Genomic DNA, 21,393 nt, shown 5'->3' with positions numbered 1-21,393 from the left:
ACATAGCCAGATGAAGACGAGCTATTTTTAATTATCAATATTCTAAAAGTTAGCAATATAGAAGAGTAGATTTGCATATGCATATATAAAACAAAAACAATTTCTTAAAAGAATAATTAAATTTATCAGACTACATCCCTCCAAATAAAATTCTAGTTAATTTACTCTCCCCGTAGAATAACTTAAGGGCTATTAAGACTGAAAATACATTAAATATATAACATTTTTGTTTATGAAAGATAAATATGCTATATTACTAATTTGACAATATTTTCAGTATTATCTCCAAGGTTTTCCACTGTGAAGATTTATCCTGCTATTTGGTCTAATTAAAAATTAATTATTAGATTAATTTAGACATTAATTTGTCAAAAATGAACATTTGTGAAGAGAAATTATCAGTGATAATGAATTCTATATTAATATTCACAAAACAGGACTGAGAAGAAAATATTGCTCACCTTCAATTCATCTTTAACTTTATCCCACTAATATTAATAAATTCTCAAGGCATTCTTTAATTAATACCATTTCCATGCTTTATATGGTTATCCAGTATTTTCAAGTTTGTTTTCCTGTTTTTGCAAAGGTTTTAGTCAAAACAATGTCGATATTTCAACTCTTTTATATTTAAACTCTTTATTCTTAAGAGCACTCTGTCCAACTTATTTGAAGCTTAGTTACTCTGCTCACTACTGAGTACATCTTGACATTTTGAGAATGAATACAAGCCTCAAGAGAATGCACTATTTACTCATATCTAACAGCTGCTCTAATTTAGTGATATATATAGTCATATTAAAGATGTATTAATTGCACTTCAGTGTTAAATGTGACTGAAGGGTCTACGAAAAAGAGCTCGCACATTATCATTTATTACTCTGACACCTTATCCTTTGCAGAGGCTTCTCTTGGGAGGTTGGATGGAATGGATCAACTGATAAGGAATAAATAAACTTATGCATTTTTAAAATCAGCAACAACTTTAGAATCCCTTCTGTGAGCCATCAACTACTCAGATTAGCTTTAATGGGGAGTTGTGTACCAAGAATCCTGACTTAGAACCTCCTAATTAGGGCTGATTACATTTTTTCAAATGCTTACTCAGAGAAGCATGCTTACTTGATGGTGAATTGTAACCTTTCAGAAACTGAAATTACAAAACAGTTTGAGGAATGGGAGAAGGTAGAGGAGGACGAAGCAGATAAAGAAGCAGTTTCATAACTGGAGGAGAAGGTAATATCAGAAGAATGCTGGTAAACCTGTGAAGGCATGCCATGGGGCGAGCATCTCTTTATGTTCTGTTTTGCACATCAGTTTCTTGCTCTTTTTGAGAATATAATAGGAACCGGAACTAGCCTGAGTTTTTACATCAGAAGCTTTTTAACTTACAGTGTTCCTATAGTCTTTTGGCATATAAGTCATTACAAAAGCATTTGTTCTCATTTATTTGTTCAGCCCATAATTTGTCCACTAATAATGTAATCTGTTTACCATTCAATTTAACCTGAGTGAGTAGCCAATTTCAAGATAATTTAGGTAAATTTATCTTTTGTTAGGTAAGTTATCAACATGTATAGGTCCCTATAGCAATGCACATGGAAGATGATCTTTACATGTAACACAATTCAACATTTGGGTTCCCACACCTGCAATCACCCCTGGCATGTCAACATCATGTCCTTTGTAACTCAAGAGAGGACATAGAAGCACAATTGCTTCATAGATACAAGTTTGAATTTGTTCTATTAAAGTTTCAAACTTGCACAACTTAAATCTTTAATATTTAGGAAATACATCTTATGAGCATGTCACAAGTAATAGAACAAGATATGAAGTCAATAATTATAGAGCCATGAATGAGTAGCATTTGTGCTACATAGGAATGGAAAGACACTTCAAAGAGCATCTGGTAGTGACCCACAGCACACCCTACATAATGACATTTGGCGAAGGAATTCTCTACCTTCAAAGAGTCAAATTGCAAGTGCCAATCATCTGTCTCTTCTTTGTAAATAGAAATCTGAACTGTTGTCCTGAAAGAATATGATTCCTTAGAGTCTACTTACATAATCACAATGATGCCTCCTCTATTTGTCAAGGCTGTAAACATAGACTTGCCAAGTCACATTGGAAAGTTAGGCATATTACCTCACTTTCATGACCTTGGCACTTTTGAAGCTTAAAGGCCATTTATTGGTGGAATACGTTTCAACAGGAGTTTTACTGATGCTTTATCTAATCATTTTTAGTTTATTCATATTGAGCAGGGATATCAGAGAAATGATGTTAAGTATGTTTGTTATTGTATTCTATCAGGTGGTACACGTTTTTTTATGTGCACCTTTACTGATGATGTGAGATCTGCCAGGGTCCATTGTAAAGTAACTTCCTTTCTCTATAATCAATAAGCATTTTGTAGTAGGTTAGTTTCATGTGTCAATGTGGCTAGGCTATAGTACCTAGGTATTTAATCAAATACTAATCTAGGTGTTGCTGTGAAGGTATTTCATAGATGTGGTTAACATCTAAAGTCAGTTGACTTTAAGGAGATTACCTCACTAGTGTGGGTGGGACTCATTCAATCAGGAGAAAGCCTTTTAGAGCAAAACTGAGGAAGAAGAAATTCAGCCTCAGGACTTATCGACTCCTGCCTGAATTTCCATCCCGCTGACCTTCTCTGTGTGTTCTGTACTTCCCAGCCCACACAATCTAATGATCCAATTCCTTGAAATAAATCTCTTAATATATATGTATAATATATTAGTAACTATTAATTAATTATATATCTATTCCTTTAGTTGTGTTTCTTTGGAGAACCCTGATCTGACTGGTAGAGATTTGGATACTGGAAGTGATTTACAAGGAACAGAATCTTAGAGATGAGTTTTCTAAATTGGTTCTGTGAAGGTACTTTGAGATTATGAAATGCTCTGCTCCTCATCAAACTGTGAATTGATCCATTCCTTCATTTCTATCAATATGGATTCACGGTTTTCTAATTTATTGAATGGCTTATAGTATATTTTTTGTAACAGCTTTATTGAGATATAATTCATATAGTGTACAATTCACCCACTTAAAGTATACAATTCACGGTTTTTAGTGTGTTCATAGAATTGTGCAGCCATCTGAATATTTTCCTGGTCATAAAACAAAGTCCTGTACAACTTTAGCTTGCACTGTACCATATTCCCTCTTCTCATCGAAGCTTGGCAACCACTGATTGACTTTGTCTTCAGAGATTTGCTTTTTCCAGACATTTTATATACATGAAGTCATATAATATGAAGTCTTTGTGACTGGCTTCTTTCACTTAGCCTTATGTTTTCAAGGTTCATCTGTATTGTAGCACGTATCACTGTGTTGCCAAATGCCAGGGGTTTGGCCTAGGTCCAGCTGCTCGCCTCACAGAAAGCCAATCACTGAGACAATGAGTATTGGCAAGGAAGAAAGGCTTTAATGTGGGTGATGTCAGCTGGGAGACTGCATACCAGTCTCAAACACATCTCCAAAACTGACTTAAGTTAGTGGTTTATATAGCAAAGAATTAGGAAGAGGTAAGAAGAAGAGTTGGTCAGTAGGCAGCAGGTGCATTTCATTGTCTGGATGTTGTGACCTGGGAAGGCTCAATTCCTTGCTACTATCTGGGAGCCCTGATGGTCGGTTTCTTGAGAAAGGAACTTACATAAAACAAATGTGTATTTCTCAAGTCTCAGTCCTATGGGAAAATTGGGCCAATTTCAACTTTATCACTCTTATTTATGTTCAAATGATATTTCATTGTATAGAAAATCACATTTCGTTTATCTTTTAATTACTTGATGGAAATTCAGGTTATTTCACCTTTTGGCTACTATGAATAATGCTGCTAAAAACATTTGCATCTAAGTTTTTGTGTGGACATATGTTTTCAATTCTCTTGGGTATATGCCTATGAGTGGTATTGGTGTGTAAAACGGTAACTGTATGTCTAACTTTCTGAGGACCTGCCAGACTGTTTTTCAAAGTGGCTCCATCATTTTATATTCCACAAGCAATGTCTGAGAATTACAATTTCTCCACATTCTCACCAACATTTTCTATTTCGGGCCTTTTTATTATAGTCATTATTATACTCATCTTATAATTACAATGGAAATTATAATACGGTATCTTGTGGTTTTTATTTGCATTTTCCTAGTGACTAAAAGCACTGAGCATCTTTCATGCATCATTTATATCTTATTGGCCATTTGTATATTTTCCTTGAAGACTATCTATATAGATCATTAGCTCAATTTTTAATAGTTATTTGTCTTTGTTACTGATTTCTAAGAGTTTTTGTATATTCTATATACAAGTCCCTCATAAGATGCTTGATTTGAAAATATCTTCTCCCATTCTGTGCGTTGTCTTTCTTTTTTCTGATAGCACCCATTTAAACACAAAAGTGTTTCATATTTTTAAGCCCCAATTTGTATACTTTTTCTTTTGTTGTTTGTGCTTATTGTGTCAAAGCTAAAAACTCAATGCCAAATTTATGGTCCCAAAGATTTACTCCTATGTTTCCTTCTAAGAATTGTGTAGTTTTAGTTCTTACATGAGGCCTTCAAGTTTGAGCCAATTTTTGTATTTTGCATAAAATAAGGTTCAGCTTCATATTTTTTGCATGTGGATATCCAGATGCCCCAGCATCACCTATTGAAACGTCTATTCTCCCTTTGTTGAATTGAATGGTGATGTCATAGAAAATGGTGGAGTTGGAAACTAGAAGAATCAGGGCCTTAACTGAACCAACCATTAAGCTGGAAAATCTTACAGAATCAACTTTTCTTGAACTCTTAAATCTAAACAAAAACTTACAGGTGAGTTTTTAATAAAGACAAAAAAAAAGAAAAAGACTGCTGAGTGTCACTGTGGCATTTCTGCTTACCTGTCTATCATCCCTCATTCTCCAGTTCAGGAGTGGCTGGATGGACAGCAGCTGACATTACTGGTGAAAGTTGCTGGGGTGAAGGGGAGCAATGTAGATCTTATTTTCCAAAAGTTTTGGTTGTAAATTTTGACCTTTCTGGATATTCCCTGAAGGACTAGCACAGCCTGAATGGGACAAAGGAAAGTTTATCCTCTGGAGCAGCTGGAGGAGCTTTCCAAACATGGCAACATCCACAGTTGCCTGGGGCAAACAATGGCAGATCGGGTGAGTATCAGACAGACTCAACAGGCTGGGAAGGAGGTTGAGGAGGAAAATTCTTGGGGGAATAAGGTATTTGAAGGGTTACTATGTACACCAGGGAAGCCAGAATGCAATGCACATAGTCAGGGCCAGATGTATGCTCAGAAAATACCTGAGAAGAGCATCAGCTTGCACCTCTGGCTAGTCTGTGAGTTCCATGCAAGCAGGAGGTGAAGAATAAAGCAGAGGTGTATGTAGCCTGGATTAGGGTTGAAGAAGTGCCACAAGTCAGAAGCAATCTGCAGACAGGGAGACAGATTTCTTTTGGTTGGCTGGCTGATTGGTTGGTTGGTATTGTTTTCCTCCAGGCACTTAAGAAAATCTCTGTCAGCTGTTGGGTTACCGGCTGACATCTGAGGTCACAGAACAGAGGCTTCAGTGACTGTGCATGACAAAGAATACAGCTTTTGCAAAAATAGTTTGCAAAAGTCACTAAACAAATAAATGACTTCAGCCCTCAATCAATAACAGCAAACCTGAAGGAAGGGAAAATCTAATTTATAGAGTTACCACATTATAATATTCAACATGTCTAGTTTTCAACAACAACAACAACAAAATGCAAGGTGTAGAAATAGGAAAGTACAGGCTATTCACAGGGGAGGAAAAAAAGAAAGAAATGGAGAGAAGCTATTTTTTGATGAAGTCCAAGCACTGGATTTATAGAAAAGACTTTAAGTCAACTATAGTGTAAGGTGATTAGAAAATATCATTGGCAATAAACTTTTAATTATATACTCAGTGTAAAACACTTGAAACTATTTTCATGAGACTGACAATGCCACCAACTCTGCTTTTTATTTTTAACGAGTTCTGTTTCTAATTATTGTCTTATATTCAGCTTTGGAAACAAAGCCTTCAACTCTTCCCTTACTCCAGAGAAGGGATAAAGGCTAGTTCTCTTAAAAGTTGTGTTCTGCATTAGTCTAAAGGGCAATTTCATCTATGCTCTGATTGCATAATTGAAAAAATATGAATTTGTAAAGAAAAAAATGGCAATGCTACCAGACCAGTGCAACTCTTAAGTGCTGGCTTCTGGCCTGTGTGTGCACTAGTCCACAATGAGGTTAAAAAAAATTGAGAGTAAATGTTTAGAAAATTTTACAACAATTTCACAGGGTAGTTCTATGTCTGTTGGATGTAATAATGAAAGATTTGGTGGTATTTCCAATGCTTTCCATTTCATTTGTCTACTCATTTACTTTTATTTTACTTTACAGAAGTACTGATCCACAACATACTTGGCAAAATTTTCTTAAAACTAGTCCTTTATTTAAAAACTAGCACCGTTTAAGAAACACTGTGTCAAGCATATTTACCAAGGCTTCTGAATCAGGTTTTATTTGAGAGGAAAACAATTATTTCCTTTGGTACCAAAATACCTAGATCTCAACCCAAGGACAAAGCTGACAAACCATTAACTACACTGACAAAAAAAAAAAAACAAAAAAAAAAACAAAAAAAACCTTAAATTACTACAATCAAGAGTGAAACAGAGGACATGACTACCATTTGCGGGGCCCCCTTTTTTTTTTTTTTCTCAGATAACCACTTTTGGTTTTTTTTATTCTTTCTGATTTTCTATTATCTATTCTGTTTCTCGATGCTGTCATCTTGAGCTAATTTTTCTTCTCTGTCATTGCTTTGAATTTAGTTTGCTCTTCTTTTTCTAGTTTTAAGGTAGACAGGTTGTTGTTTGAGTTTTTTTTGTTTTTTAAGGTAGACTTTTAAAATTCTTAATGTCCAGCTGAGCATTGCTTTTGCTGTGTTCTATAAGTTTTAGTGTGTTATGTTGTCATTTTCATTTATCTCAAAATATGTTCTAATTTCCCTTGTGATTTCTTCTTTGCCCCACTGGTTATCTAGGAGTTTGGTGTAATGTTCACATATTTGTAAATTTTTCAAATTTCATTCTGTTATTGCCTTTTAATTTAGGTTCTTTGTGATTGGAGAGCATACTCTGAATGATTTCAATCTATTTAGGTTTATCCTAACTTGTTTTGTGGCCTAACATATGGTGTATGCTAGAAAATGTTTCATGTGCATATTATTAGAACACACATTCTGCTGTCCTTTCTGAAGTGATCTGTAGATGTGTTTAGGTCTAGTAGATATACAATACTATTCAAGTAACCTATTTTCTTGTTGATCTTCTGTCTAGTTGTTCTTCACATTAATGAAAATGGGGTACAAGTTTCCAACTCTCATTGGAACTGTCATTTATCTCTTCAATTCTGTCAGTTTTACTTCATCTTTTTTTTTTTAATTATACTTTAAGTTTTAGGGTACATGTGCACAATGTGCAGGTTAGTTACATATGTATACATGTGCCATGCTGGTGTGCTGCACCCATAAACTCATCATTTAGCATTAGGTATATCTCCTAATGCTATCCCTCCCCCCCACCACCACCCCACAACAGTCCCCAGAGTGTGATATTCTCCTTTCTGTGTCCATGTGTTCTCATTGTTCAATTCCTATCTATGAGTGAGAACATGCGGTGTTTGCTTTTTGTCCTTGCGAGAGAACTGACATCTTATTTTAGAACAATGAAGGGCAGACTAATATATTTTCCTCCCTATTGTTTATCTCACATTTCCCCCTTTTTTTCCTCCCTTGATTGTACTGGCCCAAACTTTCCAAATGTCATTAAATGAAAATAGCGATCACTGGTGCCTTTATTTTGTGTTAATCTTTCCTTTTTAAATGATAATTGAATCATAAATTAGGTCTACCACAGAGAAGTGAAACATAGTGGGGCACCAAATAAGCACAAATCCCCTGCCTGGTGTAGAGTATGTGCTCATTAAACATTTTTGAAAAACTGATACTCTTTTCATGTGTGGTCTATTGCCATGATAGTCCAACTTCAGTTCCTGACATTCTCCTCATCCTCACCTAAAAACCACCCGCTACAAACATGCCAAACTTTTACCTGATTGTGCTTTTGTGTGTGTTTTGCAGTTTGAAATGTATTACTCTCTAATCTGCCTATGAAGATACCATTTAGCCTTATAGGTAGTTTAACATCAAATCCTTTTAAAAATATTATTGATTTCTCCCTTGAGAATGAGATTCCCTTTGTTGTTCCCTCTCATTAACCCAGAACACTTGTCTTGCTCGTATTGCCTTGCACTATAAGGATATATTTAATTATCTGTTATATTGTAATCTTTTGTATTACAAGGATATGTTTGTCTTTTTTCCCCCCTTTCTTCCTTAAAATTAGGGGATATATTTATACATCTTTTCTCCCAATTCATTAGTCAGCTACTTATGGGTAGAGATCAGGATATTTCCTGTATTTGTATCTTAAGCATAGTATCTATTCAATTAATGGGTGATAGCTGTGTGTTGAATAAAGAAGTACATGTTCTTTACATGTACTTCACAATGTAAAGAACCCAGAGATGGACTGAAGTGAATGACCAACAGTCATCTCATGGTTAGTTTTCTCAGGACTTTGCAATAATGAAGCCTGGTTCTGATGTCTAGTTGGAGATGGGGAAGAAAGTTTAGCTAAAATAACCAGACCTCTGTACTCTTCTGCATCACCAACAGCACCCATTGCTGTAGTATGAATGCCGTGTGTAGGTGCACAAAACTCCAAGCATGTAGGTCCTTGCTAAGTGCTATCATGACTGCCTAGTTCTCTCAGATGACAGTGAGGAAGCTGGGGATTAATGTATCAAAACTTGACATATCTGGATAATTATATTGTCATTAAAAACCACCGTATAAGCCCCAACAGACAAACTTTGTCATCTACATTCTTGGATTAGGAATGGCATGAGGCTCTGGTAAGCCAGTATTTATTCAGAGTGTCCATGTAAAATAAGACAATTGTTTAACATACCATATGTGGTCACACTGATTGTGGCTGGTTACTTGAAGAAGGCTGACTGCATAGTACCAGGTAAGATAAGTAAAAACACAAAGGCTTGGCGCAGAGAGACAGAGTGCTCCATCTATGTCAAGCCTGTGATGTGCTTTCACTCAGCCTCTGCTGTCTTCCCTGGGCTAAAGCTTTGTAATTCGTGATTCAGCCCAAAAGACAACATCTATATTTAGACTAAAGACTTAGGGGGAAAACTACAACATAATGAACGTGTGCTTTATAAATTTGATGCTGTAATTATCCATGTTTCCACAGATCTTAATCTTTTAAAAAAGAATTAGTGTCCCTGTCAAGCAGGCTCAGGATTTTGCATTTGTTCAGTAATGATACAGTTTTGCATTGTATTTCTTCCTATCAGCGAATACAGCAATATATTGTACAGCATATTTGGCAATATACTGTTTAACTGTACACTGTACTTTGTCTGATTACCTTATTGTTATCTATACTGAAATAGAAGAAAAAATAAAAATAAAACCATAGTTCTATGGTCCAGTTCTGCCATGTGATTCCACCCTATGTAAGTTTCAAAATGTAGCCAAAATTTACGGGAACCTTCCCCACCAACATCTCTGTCTTCCTCCCCATTCTAGGTGAAGTTAACTACCTGGCTGAGGTGGTTGTTTTCAGGGACTAAGTAGGACAAACACAACAGTTTTGTCCTACTTAGCATCCTGGCATTACTGAGTAAACATTTGTAATCTGAATGATTTTACCTTCTGGTTCATTTGTTCATTCACTCATTCCACAGAGATCTATGAGTAGCTCAATTTGATAGACATTTTTCAAAATCCTGTGGATACAGCAGGTCACAAAAGAAAAAAAAACACTCCTTCCTGGAGCGTGCATTCTTTTGAAGAAAGGCAGATAGTAAATCAAGTAAATGCATAAAATCTAATGATCTTGCACAGTATTATCAAAAATAGCAGGGAAAAGGATTAGAAGAAGGAGAGTTTGAAATAGTGGCTTGGCTTTATCTTCAATTGTTTGATCAGGAAAAGTTCCAATGTGACTGAGACAATTGAATGATTAGTCAGTTAAAAACACCTAATTATCTCAAGCCAAAAAAAACTAAATGTACTTTAATTATGAATAACATATGTTTGAAGGTTTTAACCCTTTCTTGGAAAGCAAGGCTCCAGTGAGATAGAATAAGATAAAGGATCCAATTGGGCTTAGAAATTCTAAGTGTAGCCGTGAAATTTAGACAAACTGTTTCATAGTTTTATCTAAGGAAAATTTAATTCCCATCCTCCTATCTTCCAAACCAGAGTTTCCTGGCACTTGGATGAGGGGAGTATTATTTGGCAGGCACATATTACAGGTGGAAGGCAGAATTCCCTCCATGTTGGGTTTTAATAGCTTTCCCTCTTAAGCCTATTAATATTATTGTCCTTTGTAGATGGGATGGTGGCTTAATTCTAATTTCTAAAATTGACCTTGATTTTTCTTGAAAAATCTTTATCATTCATTAGATAAAACTAGAAAGGTACTGGGGATAAAGTATATTTTCTTCATAGAAATGTGAATTATATCTGGATTTATTTAAGTTTTTTCCCTCTGGACTCAGAGTAAATGAAACTCCACCACCACGGAATTACAGAAAACAAAGTTGTGATAATAGTTATTCTTCAATATCATCCAGACTTGCAAGTTGTTAGACATGGAAAAAAACAGGAATCAGACTGGAATTGAGAACTGGCACACAACAGAGAGCACGCAGCTTGCAGAGGGCACTGCAAGTCCCCGGACTCTGATCCTCCCTGACTTCAGATGCATTATCACCAGGGCAACTTCGTGAAAATCAGAAGAGTAGGCTGAGTTTCAGTGGACTACTGGTATTTGTGAAGATTGATACACAGATCCGGTGTAATCCCTAAACACGTCATATTTTCCCCTGTTTCTCTTGGCCAATGGTCATGGTCATGAAATAAGGGCTGGCTTAATGAGAGAGTAGATCAGAGTCAATTTAGCACCAATAAGAGCAAGCACCAGAAGCTGGCTCTGGGTTAAAGCCCAAGCACAATGTGGGCAGGACTGAACCGATGTCTTTGAAACATAGACTAGAAATGTCAGAAGGAAATACCATATGATGAATGCTAATAGACAGCATAACTTTTCTGCTATTCTTAATGTTTCTCCCACAATTCTGTCCAGCTGTGTTCTAGAATAATGAGACCATGACTATCCATCCCTTTCCGTTTTTATAATTTTGATCACAGTTAAATATGAGACTATTCAACTTCTCATAGAGGTAGGCTAAATCCTCCGGTGAACTGTAAAACATAACACCCTTTCCTTATGCTTGATATCAAAGAGCTGAGCCCTTTTCCTGATGTGTTTAAGTTTCCAGATGGAGGATCTGCCATCCCCTGTCTGGTAAAGGGTTTGTTCTTCATAGAAGAGTTTTATTAACATCCAAATTGTTTTTCTCTTTCCATGGATATTCTAGTTATCTAAATGTCACATAGATAGTTCCAAGGGAGAGTGCATAAAGAGTTCCTTAGGCAAACAAGGTAAGTGAAACAACTCTACCCATAAGCATATATGTGTGTGTATGTATATAATATTTTAACTTCATTTGTGTGCACTCTTTACTTCTGAGTAGCATCACTTATAAAATAAGGATAAGGCTCCCTTCACAGAGTCATTTCCACCACTCAGATAGTCACTATGTGATTTCTCTATTCAGAATTGGTAGAACCAACAAACAAGCACTCAGTGGAATCTGTAAATTCTTTGTAGTACAAGCGGCATCTCTACTTTTTTTCTTTTGACATTTAAGTTTCCTTGTACCAGTATTAAATGTTTCAGAGACCTTTTGGCAGAATTTTTAAAAAGTGACCTTAAGTAATTTTTTAGTAATTTATAAATTAAAACTCATTTAAAATTACAATTTTGGTTTTATTACCTTTAAAAATTAGGCTTGACAAGCTCTTTTCATGACAGACTATTAGCCTAAGTACAGAGATGTGGCATATCCTTATTGCTTTTACTCTTGGTTTTAGAAAAATATATCAGTGGCATAAATATCCAACACCATTTATTAAATACTATGTGCCAATGCAAGGTACCCTCTAGGCTAATGCAAAATTGCTATTTATATACAGTCCCTTCTCCCAAAGAGCTGTCTCCATATTGCAGGTGACGGAACCTAATAAAGAGACTTACAGGATAATATAGGCTTTGGCTACATTCTTTGTAAAAATTAGATATGGGAATAGTAAAACAGTAGGAGACATTTGCCCTGAATGTTCTCCCTCCTCATCTGGCTTACAAGGAACTCTGGACAAAAACCTAAGAAGGTCTTGGAAAATGTGTATCCAGGAAAAGCTTCTGTGGCCATAGATCTCCCCAGAACAATGTATTTAGCACTCTTGCAGCATTTGCCATTTCTTCATTTCTTCCCTTTTATTTTTGGCATTCATTTTGCCAAGGAGGCAGTTACATTTCAATTAGGCAACTTGCCTAGCTTCTCTTTAATTTGATGTTAGCCACAATGGCATTAGAACCCAGTTAGAGTATTCGTTACCTCCATTGCAAACAAAAACATCTCAGCCTAAACTCTGGTACCTACCAGACTCTCATACCAACATGGATGTAATCTATTCACTCTGTCAGCATCACCGAGAACTTCTATTTTCCTTATGCTACACTCAGAGGGAGGGAAGCAAAAGACAGGCACATGATTACTAATAGACATGGCACTACATCATTTGGTATGAGATTTTTATGATAAGTACACTCTGATAGCTCAGAAAAAAACAACAAACAAAGGCTTTTACCTCTGACTTTACTTTGGAAGGAATTCTTGGTAAGGGCATATTTCCAATGATGGCAAAATGCAAATACATCCTAGCAATTAGAAAGAACTCTTTTTGTAACTTTTGTCATTGAATCAAGAGATATTCCAGAATTTCTGTAAAAGTTAAACACAAAACAATCTGCTTGGAAGGAGATGCTAAGTGACTTCTGAAATACATGTGAAGTTTCTATTTAGGATACATTAACAAGATTCCCTAAAACTGCTTCATGTATAATTTATAGAATATGATCTGTATTATACACTTATAATTTATATAATATAAACATATACATAATATTAAAGTATATAAAATCATATATATGTATACATTTTTTTTCTTTCTGTGTGAGGCAGCTGGGGATATTGATGGAAATTACTGAGGGTATAAAGAATTCCCCAAATCCACCCCTTGGTGTTGCTATTATGAATAAGGAGATACAAACTGAGTATCAGGCTTTTGTTCAACAATTTTTAATACCCGAAATGAAAGAATGTTTCCAATCGAAACCAAATTATTCCCCAGTTTTACTTCTCAGGACATCTTGTCTTACTTTAACTTCTTCATTCTTGGCCCTTCTACCTAATTGAATCTCATTACACTTAGTAATGTTCTGATCCTTTGCCTCCTTTCATATCTTTAATGCAACAGCCTTTTATATATCATATATAATATATGTAATGGGCAGTTCCACAGAGGCTGTTATAAATTCTTCAGGAATATAGGGAAACTATGGTGAAGAAATACAAGAGCTTTATCAAGTACAAATGGAACTGATGGCTTTTAAAGTTGACTTGCTTTTTCCTGAACCACTTTGGTCAGATTTCTTTCTGAAAAATGCTCAGCTGAACTGGAATTTACAGAACCTTATGCAAGATACTGAATGTTCTACATTTCCTGGCACAACCTATGAGAAGTCAAGATCGGGGATGGAGCTGTGTCTTTTTTGTGCCTGGCCTCACAGTGATGGCAACTGTGATTACTGCACAACCTCCCTGGAGTCCAGGGTCTCTGCCAGGAGCTGCTTCCCTTGACAGAAAGCAGGTGCCAAGAACAGGGAAAGGGGCAGAAAACAGAGCCCCAAGGAAGCTTGGAAAATTATAGGTCTGGCTTGATCTGTAAACAGGTACTTTCCAAGAATAGTCCTTATTGCAGAATAGGTTGTATATTTTTCTCTTTCCTTGCTTATGACGCTTTCTCCAAAATAGATTTAGAGTGGATATCAGGAGAGAAGCAGTTTCAGAATGAATGTTATTGTCATAAAGTTCACATTAGTTAGTTACAGCAACAAAAGTGATTCCTTTTGGATTTCTGCAGTGTGGGGTTATAAGGAGGTTTCTCTACTACTAATTTCAAATAATTTGTAGCACTATATATAGTTTCAACCATGGAGAGTTAAAATTAATGATGATTTCTCTGTCTTTTGTCATTAATATTCTTTCGTACAAACTCTTTGTAATACCTTGTAACCTAGTGAAATTCTGTATTATCCAGCTTTTATAATTTGAACCAATAATAAGAAATAAAAGACAAAGAAGAAGGAAGAAGAAAAGGAGAAGGGAAAGGAGAGGGAATAGGACTTACTCAAATGCACTTAAGAAGTCAATAAAATGTAAGACAGCATCTGCCTTTGTCATACCACACTTTATTCCATATGACATGCTACACACTTACTACAAGTTCCACGAAAATTGAAATTTTATTCCCCTCCCTTAGCAGCTACAGCAACATTAGGCACAGAGAAGGATTTCAATAGATGTTTGTTGAAGGAATGGGTGAAACAGTAGGCTTTCCAGTCCTCCTGGCTTTTAAGCCTGATACACTCTACACACTACTTTTAGTCTTTGCCATCAAATGTATGTGTCATTTTCACAATGGTTTTTAAACCATCCCAACTGATCATCAATTCCTTTTATGTAGGAATAAAAATTAGCCACACAATAAGAAAATATGGCACTGTGAGGATTAATTTCTTGTTTGAATAATTGAATCATCATGAGGAAATTTACAGAAACTATAAAATATAAATATTAGATATTTGATTGAGAATCAAAGCAGGGAAGTTAAAATTTTGTATTGAAATAGACTTACTTCCAACATCTGAAAGGTTGAACTGTAAAACTGGCAGAAACAAGGGTAGTGATTTATTTCAGGTCCCCTACAACATGAAATTGGCCATCTGTCATAGACTCTCACTAAAAATCACCAAGATCCGAGAAACATGTTGCACAGATGATTAAAAGCCTAAAGGATGATTTCTGACTGAATCACGTGAATATATCTGGGCAAACTGACACTCTGCTTCTCTCAGGAAGAAACATTCCAATGTGTATTGTTTGCCAGTCAACCACATTCAAAATAAAGGCAACCAATGATCTATAGCTTGCTTCGTTTTCTGTTTATAAATATTGAATTAGCTTTAACGTGTGAGAAGTAATGAATGATGTGCTCATGAGTAGTTTATAATATTTAACTGATTTCTAAACTTCTTATCAAATGTATTTATGTAATTTAAAAATCAACCACTTCAACAATGCTTGTAGGAAATAATGTCAGCTCCTTACCCACATTTGTTCCTAATTCCTGCTCTCCAAAAGAAACCATTTATGAAATTTCTACTTAACCATTTTTACCTATAAAATGGCCATTTCAAATGGCTGAACTTAATACTTTTACTGAGTGTATGGCCAAGTCATAGAAAATGTCTGCTTCTTATTTAAACATGGAACTCTTTATCCAGCATTGTTTTTAAGAAAAATTTATATGTATAACTCTTGTTCATTCATTGTAGACTTTAGTATCTCATATATGTATCCATTTTGCTATTGATAGACATTTGGGTTATATTTATTATTTGTTTCTTTATAAACAGCACTGCTACAGTTTTATTCATGCATTCAGGTATATATATTTTATAATTTTTCTAGGCTATATATTTAGAAATGGAATTTCTGGATCACAAGGTGTATGCATGTTCACCTTTACTCAGTGTGGATGAGTCATTTCCAAAGGAATTTTATCCATGTACTTTCCCAGTGGCAGTATAGAAATTTTCTGGTGGTCTGTTCCAAGATGGCCGAATAGCAACAGCTCCAGTCTGCAGCTCTCAGCATGATTGATGCAGAAGATGGGTCATTTCTGCATTTCCAACTAAAGTACCTGGTTCATCTCACTGGGGCTGGTTGGACAGTAGGTGCAGCCCACAGAGAGCGAGCCGAAGCAGGGCGGGGCATCGCCTCACCCAGGAAGCACAAAGAGTCGGGGGATTTCCCTTTCCTAGCCAAGGGAAGCTGTGACAGACTGTACCTGGAAAAATGGGACACTTCCACCCAAATACTGTGCTTTTCCCAAGGACTTGGCAACTGGTAGACAAGGAGATTCTCTCCCGTGCCTGCTTTGGCAGGTTCCATGCCCACAGAGCCTTGCTCACTGCTAGCGCAGCAGTCTGAGATCAACCTGCAAGGTGACGGCCTGACTGGGGGAGGGGCGTCCACCATTGCTGAGGCTTGAGTAGGTAAACAAAGCAGCTGGGAAGCTTGAACTGGGTGGACCCCACCGCAGCTCAGAAAGGCCTACTGCATATATAGACTCCACCTCTGTGGGCAGGACATAGCTGAACAAGAGGCAGCAGACAACTTCTGCAGACTTAAACGTCCCTGTCTGACAGCTCTGAAGAGAGCAGTGGTTCTCCCAGCACAGTGTTTGAGCTCTGAGAAGAGACAGACTGCTTCCTCAAGTGGGTCCCTGAGCCCTGTGTAGCATAACTGGGAGATACCTCCCAGTAGGGGCCAAGAGACACTTCATACAGGTGGGTGCCCCTCTGGGCCAAATTGTAAAGACCGTCGATGTTATGAAGAAACTGCATCAATTAACAGCCAAAATAACCAGCTAACATCATAATGACAGGATCAAATTCACACATAACAATATTAACCTTAAATGTAAATGGGCTAAATGCTCCAATTAAAAGACACAGACTGGCAAATTGGATAGAGTCAAGACCCAATAGTGGGCTGTATTCAGGAGACCCATCTCACATACAGAGACACACATAAGCTCAAAATAAAGGGACGGAGGAAGATCTACCAAGCAAGTGGAAAGCAAAAAAAAGCAGGGGTCGTAATTCTAGTCTCTAATAAAACAGACTTTAAACCAACAATGATCAAAGAGACATAGAAGGCCATTACATTATGGTAAAGGGATCAATTCAACAAGAACAGCTAACAATCCTAAATATATATGCACCCAATACAGGAGCACCCAGATTCATAAAGCAAGTCCTTAGAGACCTACAAAGAGACTTAGACTCCCACACAATAGTAATGGGAGACTTCAACACCTCACTGTCAAAATTAGACAGATCAAGGAGAAAGAAGGTTAAGAAGGATATCCAGTACTTGAACTCAGCTCTGCACCAAGTGACCTAATAGACATCTACAGAAGTCTCTACCCCAGATTAACAGAATACACATTCTTCTCAGCACCACATCACACTTATTCTAAAATTGACCACATAATTGGAAGCAAAGCACTCCCCAGCAAATGTAAAAGACAAATCACAACAAACTGTCTCTCAGACCACAGGGCAATCAAATTAGAACTCAGGAATAAGAAACTCACTCAAAACCACACAACTACATGGAAACTGAAAAACTTGCTCCTGAATGACTACTGGGTAAATAACGAAATGAAGGCAGAAATAAAGATATTCTTTGAAACTGATGAGAACAAGAAAACAAAGTGCCAGAATCTTTTGGGACACATTTAAAGCTGTGTGTAGAGGGAAATTTATAGCACTAAATGCCCACAAGAGAAAGCAGGAAAGTTCTAAAATCAACACCTTAACATCACAATTAAAAGAATTAGAGAAGCAAGAGCAAACAAATTCAAAGGCTAGCACAAGGCAAGAAATAACTAAGATCAGAGCAGAACTGAAAGATAGAGACACACAAAAAAACCTTCAAAAAATCAATGAATCCAGGAGCTGGTTTTTTGAAAAGATCAGCAAAATAGACAGACTGCTAGTGAGACTAATAAAGAAGAAAAGAGAGAAGAATCAAATAGATGCAATAAGAAATGATAAAGTGGATATCACCACTGATCCCACAGAAATACAGACTACCATCAGAGAATACTATAAACACCTCTACACAAATAAACTAAAAAATCTAGAAGAAATGGATACGTTCCTGGACACATACACCCTCCCAAGACTAAACCAGGAAGAAGTTGAATCTCTGAATAGACCAATAACAGGCTCTGAAAATGAGGCAATAATTAATAGCCTACCAACCAAATAAGTCCAGGACCAGATGGATTCACAGCGGAATTCTACCAGAGGTACAAAGAGGAACCAGTACGATTCCTTCTGAAACTATTCCAATCAATAGAAAAAGAGGGAATCCCCCCTAACTCATTTTATGAGGCCAGTATTATCCTGACACCAAAACCTGGCAGAGACAACAACAAAAAAAGAGAATTTTAGACAAATATCCCTGATGAACGTCAATGCAAAAATCCTCAGTTAATTACTGGCAAATCAAATCCAGCAGCACATCGAAAAGCTTATCCACCACAATCAAGTCGGTTTCATCCCTGAGATGCAAAGCTGGTTCAACATACACAAATCAATAAACATAATAAATCACATAAACAGAACCAATGACAAACACCACATGATTATCTCAATAGATGCAGAAAAGACCTTCATCAAAATTCAACAACCCTTCATGCTAAAAACTCTCAATAAACTAGGTACTGATGGAATGTATCTCAAAATAATAAGAGCTATTTATGACAAACACACAGCCAATATCATACTGAATGGGCAAAAACTGGAAGCATTCCCTTTGAAAACTGCCACAAGACAGGGATGCCCTCTCTCACCACTCCTATTCAACATAGTGTTGGAAATTCTGGCCAGGGCAATCAGGCAAGAGAAAGAAGTAAAGGGTATTCAATTAGGAAAAGAGGAAGTCAAATTGTCCCTGCTTGCAGATGACATGATTGTATATTTAGAAAAACCCATCTTCTCAGCCCAAAATCTCCTTAAGTTGATAAGCAACTTCAGCAAAGTCTCAGGATACAAAATCAATGTGCAAAAATCACAAGCATTCCTATATACCAAAAACAGACAAACAGAGAGCCAAATCATGAGTGAATTCCCATTCACAATTGCTACAAAGAGAATAAAATACCTAGGAATCCAACTTACAAGGGATATGAAGGACTTCTTCAAGGAGAACTACAAACCACTGCTCAGCAAAATAAAAGAGGACACAAACAAATGGAAGAACATTCCATGCTCATGGATAGGAAGAATCAATATAGTGAAAATGGCCACACTGCCCAAGGTAATTTATAGATTCCATGCCATCCCCATCAAGCTACCAATGGCTTTCTTCACTTGGAAAAAAACTACTTTAAATTTCATATGGAATCAAAAATAGCCTGCATTGCCAAGACAATCCTAAGCAAAAAGAACAAAGCTGGAGGCATCACGCTGCCTGACTTCAAACTATACTACAAGGCTACAGTAACCAAAACAGCATGGTACTGGTACCAAAACAGAGATATAGACCAATGGAACAGAACACAGGCCTCAGAAATAACACCACACGTGTACAACTATATGATCTTTGACAAACCTGACGAAAACAAGAAATGGGGAAAGGATTCCCTATTTAATAAATGGTGCTGGGAAAACTGGCTAGCCATATGCAGAAAGCTGAAACTGGATCCATTCCTTACACCTTATACAAAAATTAATTCAAGATGGATTAAAGACTTAAATGTTAGACCTAAAACCATAAAAACCCTAAAAGAAAACCTAGGCAATACCATTCAGGACATAGGCATGGGCAAGTACTTCATGACTAAAACACCAAAAGCAATGGAAACAAAAGTCAAAATAGACAAATGGGATCTAATGAAAGCAAAGAGCTGCTGCACAGCAAAAGAAACTACCATCAAAGTGAAAGGCAACCTACAGAATGGGAGAAATTTTTGCAATATACCTATCTGACAAAGGGCTAATATCCAGAATCTACAAAGAACTCAAAGAAATTTACAAGAAAAGAGAAAAAAAAATCAAAAAGTGGGCAAAGATATAGACAGATACTTTTCAAAAGAAGACATTTATGCCACCAACAGACACATGAAAAAATGCTCATCATCACTGGTCATCAGAGAAATGCAAATCAAAACCACAGTGAGATACCATCTCATGCCAGTTAGAATGGTGATCGTTAAAAAGTCAGGAAACAACAGATGCTGGTGAGGATGTGGAGAAATAGGAACACTTTTACACTGTTGGTGGGAGTGTAAATTAGTTCAACCATTGTGGAAGACAGTGTAGCGATTCCTCAAGCATCTAGAACTAGAAATATCATTGACTCAGCAATCCCATTACTGGATATATACCCAAAGGATTATAAATCATGCTACTATAAAGACACATGCACACGTATGTTTATTGCGGCACTATTCACAATAGCAAAGACTTGGAACCAACCCAAATGTCCATCAATGATAGACTGGATTAAGAAAATGTGGCACATATATACCATGCAATACTATGCAGCCGTAAATAAAGGATGAGTCCATGTCCTTTGCAGGGACATGGATAAAGCTGGAAACTATCATTCTCAGCAAACTATCACAAGGACAGAAAACCAAACACCACATGTTCTCACTCATAGGTGGGAACTGAACAATGAGAACACTTGGACACAGGGCAGTGAACATCACACACCGGGGCCTGTAGGGGGGTGGGGGGCTGGGGGAGGGATAGCATTAGGAGAAATACCTAATGTAAATGACGAGTTGACGGGTGCAGCAAACCAACATGGCACATGTATACCTATGTATCAAACCTGCACGTTGTGCACATGTACCCTAGAACTTAAAGTATAATTAAAAAAAAAGAAATTTTCCTTTGCTATACATCCATAAGACTATGCCTGTAAATAAAAGTATAATAAGACATTAAGAATAAATAATGTTCTTTTGATCCTTCACTTTAAATCTTGAAAATGTTTGGTGTTGTCAGATGTCTTTTCCAAAATTGCTTATGTCAATTCCTCTGCTTCACCACACGCCCACCTCCCCAAGAGATATCTGAGAATGCCAATTCCTGAGCTTTTCTGAGGTTCTGTGATGCAGGTTGAGTTACTTCTTTCTACAATGGCTGCTTTGATTCCGGTTTTCTCTGATCCATTATATCAGTTCCTGTTTGTCCTCCTCTTTCCAGCTTACCAAATTTGGTTGCTATCATCTTCACTTATATTTTGTCTTTGTGGATTTATGCCTTTATTGATCTTTCAATTTTTTTATTTTAGTGGAATTTCAACCAGGAATTTAGATAAACTCATGTACTTATCAATATCTTTTACTGGAAGCTGTTTTACAGTGTTTTATTTCCATACACATCCATGTGTCTTGCAACTACTCAACTCTGTGTTATAGCACAAAGC

General features: G+C 36.6%; 1 long non-coding RNA gene across 3 annotated transcripts in view; it reads right to left on the bottom strand.

The window, feature by feature from the left end:
• Window positions 1-21,393, bottom strand: part of LOC129041956 (uncharacterized) — a 161,541-nt gene that overhangs the window by 22,058 nt on the left and 118,090 nt on the right. Inside the window, exons 5-8 of one of the 3 annotated variants that reach the window (XR_008504028.2) lie at window positions 12,902-13,035; window positions 5,331-5,457; window positions 4,916-5,082; window positions 462-575 (exon numbers count right to left, since the gene is read on the bottom strand). The exons of the other annotated variants lie outside the window; for them this stretch is intronic. This is a non-coding gene — a long non-coding RNA (uncharacterized LOC129041956). The remainder of the gene's footprint in view (window positions 1-461; window positions 576-4,915; window positions 5,083-5,330; window positions 5,458-12,901; window positions 13,036-21,393) is intronic. 3 annotated transcript variants of the gene reach the window in all.

Source organism: Pongo pygmaeus, chromosome 7 (genome assembly GCF_028885625.2).
Source record: "Pongo pygmaeus isolate AG05252 chromosome 7, NHGRI_mPonPyg2-v2.0_pri, whole genome shotgun sequence".
Classification (NCBI taxonomy): domain Eukaryota; kingdom Metazoa; phylum Chordata; class Mammalia; order Primates; family Hominidae; genus Pongo; species Pongo pygmaeus.
The sequence above is the reverse complement of the archived record's forward strand: the minus strand, read 5'-3'. Positions and strand labels throughout refer to the sequence as shown.